At 35.4% G+C, this 8,068-nt stretch overlaps 1 pseudogene; it reads left to right on the top strand.

Annotated features, from left to right (window-relative positions):
- Positions 1,419 to 8,068, top strand: part of LOC109233031 — a 14,542-nt pseudogene continuing 7,892 nt past the window's right edge.

The raw sequence follows: 8,068 nt of genomic DNA, 5'->3' as shown, positions 1-8,068 counted from the left end.
CAGTACTTTGCCGTCCTCGTCTTTAATACACTTCACCTGGTCCAAGTCACAGGCCTTCCTCTCCCTCATCTTGGCCAATCGGTACAACTTCTTGTCTCTGCCTTTGCTCCCGAGTTCCTTGTATAGATGCCCAAACGCCGCGGTCTTAGCCGCCGTGACCGCTAATTTCGCCTCCTTTCTTGCCTTCTTATAACACTCCCGATACATCTTCTTTTCCTCCTCGTCTGTACTCTCTACTAGCTTCAGATAAGCCGCTTTCTTCGCTTCCACGTAACCTTGGACCCCTCCATTCTACCATCAGTCTCCTTTGTGGCCCCCAGGATAGCCTTTCGTAACCCTTAAGATCTCTCTCGCAGCGTCCCTAGAGCAATTCGCGGTCGTGGCCCACATACTAGTATCATCTCCCCTACTCTCCCATGCTCTCACAACCAGCAACCTCTCCCCCAACTTCTGAACTGTGTCCTTAGTCAAATTACCCCATTTGATCATAAAATTTGAATAAAATATAAAATCTTAAAAATAATGAATATTTATCATATTCAGTTGATAAAGTAGCGGATGGCCTAATTAAGAATGAAAACAATCAAGATCTTTTAAAGGCTCAGTGAATTTTTATTTGTCCCCTTCTTTTGATTTAATTTCGTATTAAAATGATCGTCTACGTACCATGTATTACAGACATGTCAACTATATATTAAAAAAAACTAGCAACAAACAAATTATGTAGTTAATAAAAATTTATCGCTAATTCTATGTAGTCGCGAATTAGAGACAGATAATTAAAAAAATTCTATTAGCTATAAGATGAATTTCATTGCTAATTCTTATTTTCTTTGGTCAAATTGTGTAATAAACTATCTTAGTAATAATATTAGTTTCTTTTTTGCAAAAGCTTTGTCCATCTATTTAACACTATTATTGGTAATTTAGTTAAAGTTGTAAACTCCATTATGGTAATTAAATTTATATCACAGATATATTGTTATTATTTTTGCAACAATAATTACTATTCCAAAACCAAATGGTAGCTATTAGCTAGTTCATATCAATACTTGCCTTAGTATTTTAAGATTTGAAACTAACAGATTCAACAACAAAGCTGCTAAATAAATATATATGATTTAAATTTTAAAAACAGCAAATAATTCATAAGAAAGGAAATAAAAAGGCAAAATTGGTGTTGTATGATTAAAGGACAGAGAATAAAAAAACAAAAAAGAGCCAAACAAAACAAAAACATATTAATTATCCATATTATATCAGTTTTAAATTCTAAATATTAAGACTTAATACTTAGTTTAATAAGAAATTATTTAATAATTAAAATTTTAGTTAATTCTAAAGTCCTAAATGTTGGAAAGGTATTAAAAATATTAAAAGAATAATTAAATAATTATTCTTAAATAGTATAATAATTATTAAATGACTATTCTTAAATATTAAGAAAATAGTCAAATGACTATTTTGCTAGTGTGAACTCCATTTTAGAACTTTAGTTTTAAACGGCACCACATTTCACTAAGGACCTTTGTGCTTTTAATATAACTAATTTTTTGACACGTGGGTTGCACGTGTATTTCGATTCGTTTAACATGCAATTTTGCATAACCATATAAAATTAAGTATTAAACTTAAGTTTAAGTAACAAAATTAAAATTTAAGTAATAAGTACCAAGATCCTGTAAATAATGGATATGATTCATTGATTAGTGACTTGGTAACTTAAGCTTAACCGAAACACATGTGAAAAAGCATTAAAAATATGAATTTGGAGAGCTAGAAACTAAGAGAATGGCTCTTACAAATTACTATTACAAATTGCAAGCATTTGGTAGTAAAAGTATCACTCAAGGCTCTCAAACAAGGACAATAGTAAAATAAAGACAATAATAAAAGTTTCAAATTGTAATAGTGATCACTATGCAGTAATCTGTAACAAACCCCTCAAGCTGCAACTTCTGTTACTTCGAAGCACAAAAAGGAAAAAGTCAGATGACTTAATTTTCGACTTTATACTGGTTGTTGGTCTGGTCTGCCTACTTTCTCTTACATTTTCTATTAGTTTTTCTTTTGCCTTTGTTTCTTTGTCATCTTTGTCTTCTGTCCTTTTAATAAAGTTCCTCCTTGGTCAAGTTAGAATGTTGAAAGATCCTCCGTATAAAAGAAGGCTTAAGTGGATTACTCCATGAATTAGATTTTGGGGAAGATTGGAGTCTATTAATAATTTTGTATATAAATATAGATAAAATTGTAATTAGGTGATAACCTCTTTAAAAGGAAAAAATTAATAATATAGTATAGATAGATAAAAGTTCTTTTTTCCCTACCACTATTGCTTTACTTTTGTACTTACCATACTAATTACCAATACTAGTAGGGAGGAGAGACAGTAAATGCAAACTTGTGTATTTGCTTCGGAACATATGGATGTATAATCTCGATAAATACTTATTCTCTTGATAAAGTTTTATGTACTTTTTTAAAATCGGATCTTGAGAACTGCAGAGGAAGGGAAGAGGAAGGAAAAGCTACTTTTGCTGAGTAGTGAAAACTACATATATGGAAAGAGGAAAAGAAAAGGAAGGAGAAAGGGAGAAACGAGAAGCAAACAACACATCGGTAAGTCACACAATATTTATGCATGTTAAAATTCAATATTAACTCGGATTGGTTATTCAAAATTTGTAAGAATTGTTGTTCAAAAGTTTTTAATTTGATTATGGCATCTTTAGGAGAAATAACAGTTATTAGGTGAACATCCAGAGAAAGTAACATGCTTTAGAACATTAACATCCCACCAAAATAAAGAACTGCTCTTACGCACTGATATGCAGTACTTCTTCTATTCCATTTTAGGTGGTATTGTTTGATGTAGTATGAAATTTAAGAAGAAACAAAGACCTTTGAAATTTGTGGACTCAACATACCATGATATTTATGTGACAATGAAATCATATCATTAAGAGTAAAATGAGAAGTTTTTGGTGGATGAAGTTGATGTTTTTTTCTTTTTGGAGAACGAGAAAACATATGGTGTTCTTTGGTGGTTGACATCAATTTGTTTTGGATTGAAAGAGGAAGATTTGTTGTTGGTGGCCCGGTCATTATGAGGTCAATTTTACCTCCCGTTTGGCCATAAATTTTGACTATTTTTGTTTTTGGATTTTTTCTAAAACACTATTTGTTCATAGAAAATGATCAGTTTGAAAATAAAAATTCAAGTTCTCAAAAATCGGTTTAGGACAATTTTTAGGTGAAATTTTTTCTTCTGCTCACAGAACTTCAAGTTTTTTTTTTTTAAAAATAAAATGTATGTCCAAATACAACTTCAACTTCCAAAAATTATTTTTCAACACAACTTTAAATTTTTTCCCCTTCAAGTTTTAACCAAATCTATGCCCAAATGCTAGCTTAGTGTGTGGCCAATTTTAACAGTTGGGGTTGGGTTGATAAGATCGAAAGAGTGCTATTTGTGTGGCAACTGCTAACATGGCAGCTGATATAGACAAATTAATAAAGGGATCAAGTACCACAGTGGAGGGACGTTAGTGTCACGCCCAGAACCTGGGCCTGGACGTAACACGGCACTCGGTGCCTGACTACATGTGACCGAGCGAACCAACTGGCTGGCTAAATCAACATGTGATATCATAACATACTGAATGCGGAAGATAAACTAACACATGCTGATATACCGAAAGTCTGTATGCTATAAATCAAAGTGCGGAAATACTAATACAATTCTGAAACATATTTGTAGCCCACATAGCTTAACATGAAAAGCCTGAGACTCTGTCTAACAGTTACTCTAGTCTATGAAGCCTCTAATGAAGTGCTGAAAGCACTGACTGCCTGTAAATACTGAAAGACCGTAAAGTAATGATAATGCCTCGAAAGAACTAGGGATCACCAAACAGCTGGTACGAGAATCCTAGCGCTCTGAATCATCAACCTGTAAATCATTACCTGCATTGTGAGATGCAGGCCCCGGGCAAAAAGGACGTCAGTACATTTGAATTGCACTGGTATATAAAGCAACTGAAAGAAAGAATTATAAATGTTGAAACTGAAACTAAGCTGATAACTGAGAATTAATAATTGATACTAAAATGATACTATTGAAAGAGAAACTGAAATGATAACTGATAGTTGATAACTGAAATGATAAATGATAGCTGATAACTGAAATGTTAACTGATAGCTGATAACTGAAATGATAACTGATAGCTGAACTGAACAAAGGAAGTAAAGTTATGAATACTCCCTCTTCTGAATGATGAACAACCTGTTTATCTGAATAAGCTACGGCCTCGGGCCCAATATATATATATATATGTGCACAAGCTACGGCCTCAGGCCCAAGTATACGTATACATAACTACGGCCTCAGGCCCAAACATGCATAAAGCATAAACTACGGCCTCAGGCCCAAGTATGCATAAAGCATATAAACTACGGCCTCAGGCCCAAATACAGGTGTTCAACATTCAGGGATTTAAAATCAGGAACTGAGAATCATATTGCAATACATGATAATAAAATACTGAATCACACTGAGTCACATGATACTGGAATACTGGATCACACTGAGTTACATAATACTGGAATACTGAATCACACTGAGTTACATAATACTGGAATACTGAATCACACTGAGTTACATAATACTGGAATACTGAATATGACTAGACTGAGACATGTATTCTTGAACAGATTATGAACACTGAAACTTCAACTGTTTATGACATGCTGAGTAAGCTATACTGAGACTTAGGGAAATCAAACCCAAGTCTATATTGAATACGAACTGAGCTCACAACGTTCGGAATGAAAGTCATGAACGAGTTATGAAGCTAGAGAATAGAAGTTCTACAACTATTCAAGGAACTAGGCTTAACTATATTTCTGAGGCAATTGATGACGTGGTAAAAGAAACGTAATATAGGGAGAATCATTAACATTCCCAAACATAGAGAGTTAGCCTCACATACCTTAACTTCCTGCTCTTGAGTGTAATACAATATTCGCCAACCCTTTCAACTTTAATTTATATCAACACAAGTCAAATGGATTCCATATTAGCAAATACTCATGTTTTGGTTACTTAGGCATCTTCTCAAACACTTGGTGGCATAATGCTTCGTAGTCCTTATTAATGGTGTCTCTATACCCAATAACCCATTCTCTTGCTCCTAGATAAATTCTAAATTCTCAAATGGTTATAATGAACATCATTCTTTATCACCCATAAGGTAAACAACACTCTTAACCAATGATCAACAATCAACACCCTAAACCTATAATCGTTCATGCTTTTCTATCAAACTCATCAACTCATATCTCATGAACTAGAGTCTATAATCATTAATCCAATGATATAATCAATTAGAGGGTGAAGATATTACCTTCTTGACGTTCAATCCTCTTGAATTCGAGTTCTAGGGTTCCTTCTCTCAACAACGATGTCCCAATCGAATATATAATGATATGGAGGGTTTACCCATGTTAATAAGATGTTGGAAAATAGAAATTAACTTAGAATCAACATTAGAACTTACCTTGGATGGTGGAAGGGCCCTTAAGGAGTTAGGTTTTTGAGAGTTCTCCTTTCTAGAGCAAGTTTTTATGTTTTGGGGATGTGCGGACGAAATATGGCTTTAAAATGACCCCCGACGAGCGCGCCCGCGCTCCTGGAGACCTGACCGCGCTACTGACCGCGCAAAACGGCATTAACACTGCCTCAAAATTAGCGCGGTCGCGCTACCGGGCGCGCATATCGCATACTATTCTGTAAAATGCGCATAACTTTTTGCACAGAGATCCGTTCGGGCTCCATAATATATCATTGGAAAGCTATTTCAAAGGCCTACAACTTTCATGCTTTGAGTTTTGCCGAATTCCTTACACATTTTCACTAAACCTTGCTGGAAGACGGACCTTCTGCAAACTTAGTCGATTTTGTCGAATCTTATGCACCTCACTTTCCATCTTGATTTTGAAACAACTATTTTCACCCATAATCATCCCGATAGAACTTCATATGTCCAAAATATAACCTTAATACTTCTTTAACTTATTAATACCTAATCCAAATGTGCGGGGTGTTACAGTTAGGGCTGAGGGTAATTCTGAATAGTTTGTTAATGGTAAGGGTGGATCTGAACGAAAAATATAATAGGAATAAGTATAAACTATATGTCAGAGTTACTGTGTTAAAACACAAAATCAGGAAAAACAAAACTGTTAGAAGAATTAAAGAAATCTGGAAAAATAGTAGAGTTTAAGAAATATTCCGAGTCCACAATTTGCTTGTGTGTCCTTAAGGAATTTTAGCCCCCTCACACGTTGCCAAGGTAATGGATTAAATCCTCCCAGGATAAAACGAAATAAACCTTCCTGCAACAGTGGCAATACAAACTGCAGGATACCAACGAACTTAAAGAACGAAGCAAAATCACACTTACAAATTTGAGAGAGAGAGACTGCGAATTAGAATGCAGTATATTCAGAAAGAAAGAAGTTCTGGAGTGTTTTTCGTATATAGAAAATGGAGCCTTGCCTCAGAATTTATAGGCAATTATCAGAAGAGGTGTCTGGAAAAGGTGCCTTTTCAGAAGAATACGCTGCCTGCCGCGGAGAGGCCCTCTGAACCTTCAGCAGGATTCTGACGTATTTTCAGCAGTGATTTGGTATTTAATTAATTATTAAATAATTAAATAAATTTTGTCCAAAAATAATCTTATCGATCGATCATTTGACAAATCCAAATCCAAATCCAAATCCAAATCCAAATCCAAATCCAAAGCCAAAGCCGAAGCCGAGCCGAGCGACGACGACGGCGCGAGGGTTCATTCTCTTCAACTCCTTTTAAGAGCTTTAAGAAGTGATTCTATATATAAACACACAAATGTGGTTGTCCCTCACCTATGAGGGACAAAGTGCAAGACAAAAGTTCACTTCTTCAAATTTTCAATTTCCCTCCATTTTATTTCCCTCCATTTCCAATTCACACTTCTTCTACTTTAAAGCCCAATGGCTTAAAGTCCAACAATCCCCCACATGAATGGGAATGGCTGTATCAAGAAATATCATAGATGAAAGCTATGTGATTTTGCAAGTAAGGATTAATTGCATCTGGATAAGTAGGTTTCCCTTTGAACTTTCCGTAGTGAACATATGTCAGATATACTCGGTCAATCGGTAGATTTGATATCTTTGAACCGTCGAACTTTAGTGTATACCTAGACAACCATATGTCACACAATCAACCCTTAACCGTCTTTTAGTTCTCATTGTTGTGTTCGTTTCAGCCATGAACACCGCCTGGTCTCATAAGTGCGTAGAGAATTGGCCTTATAGAATTCTCATTGAAGCGGCTTCCACTTCACACTTACATAGGTGATTCCTAAACGTGTAATCCTTTAGATTGACACTATTTGATAACTACCACATCAAACTTAGGTAATCATTAAAGAACGTGTAAAGTTCTATCTTTGTTACTGAACATTGTCTTCATCACGAGAATGGACCAAAGATTTTATTTTGACAATGTTGAACCGGTCAATCACAACTTTGTTTGAGCTCCTTGAACCTAGATCTCGGAACATCCAAAATTCTAGGTAGAGTTACCGCCATGTTGACTTGTCCTCGGCCATAGTCCCATTCCCTTAGATGATTTCTCAACTCCCTCTCTAATTAAGCCTTTTGTAAGCGGATCCGCCACATTATCCTTTGATCTTACATAATCAATAGTGATAATTCCACTAGAAAGTAGTTGGCTAACGGTGTTATGTCTTCGTCGTATATGACGAGACTTTCCGTTATACATAACGCTCCCTGCCCGTCCTATTGCAGCCTCACTATCGCAATGTATGCAAATAGGAGCCAAAGGTTTTGGCCAGAACGGAATGTCTTCTAAAAAATTCCGAAGCCATTCAGCTTCTTCACCGGCTTTATCCAAAGCTATAAACTCTGATTCCATTGTAGAGCGAGCAATGCACGTTTGTTTGGAAGACTTCCAAGATACTGCTCCTCCACCAACAGTAAAAACATATCCACTTGTGGACTT

The sequence above is a fragment of the Nicotiana attenuata genome, chromosome 10 (assembly GCF_001879085.1).
Source record: "Nicotiana attenuata strain UT chromosome 10, NIATTr2, whole genome shotgun sequence".
Classification (NCBI taxonomy): Eukaryota; Viridiplantae; Streptophyta; class Magnoliopsida; order Solanales; family Solanaceae; genus Nicotiana; species Nicotiana attenuata.
This window is presented reverse-complemented; position numbering and strand designations above follow the sequence as displayed.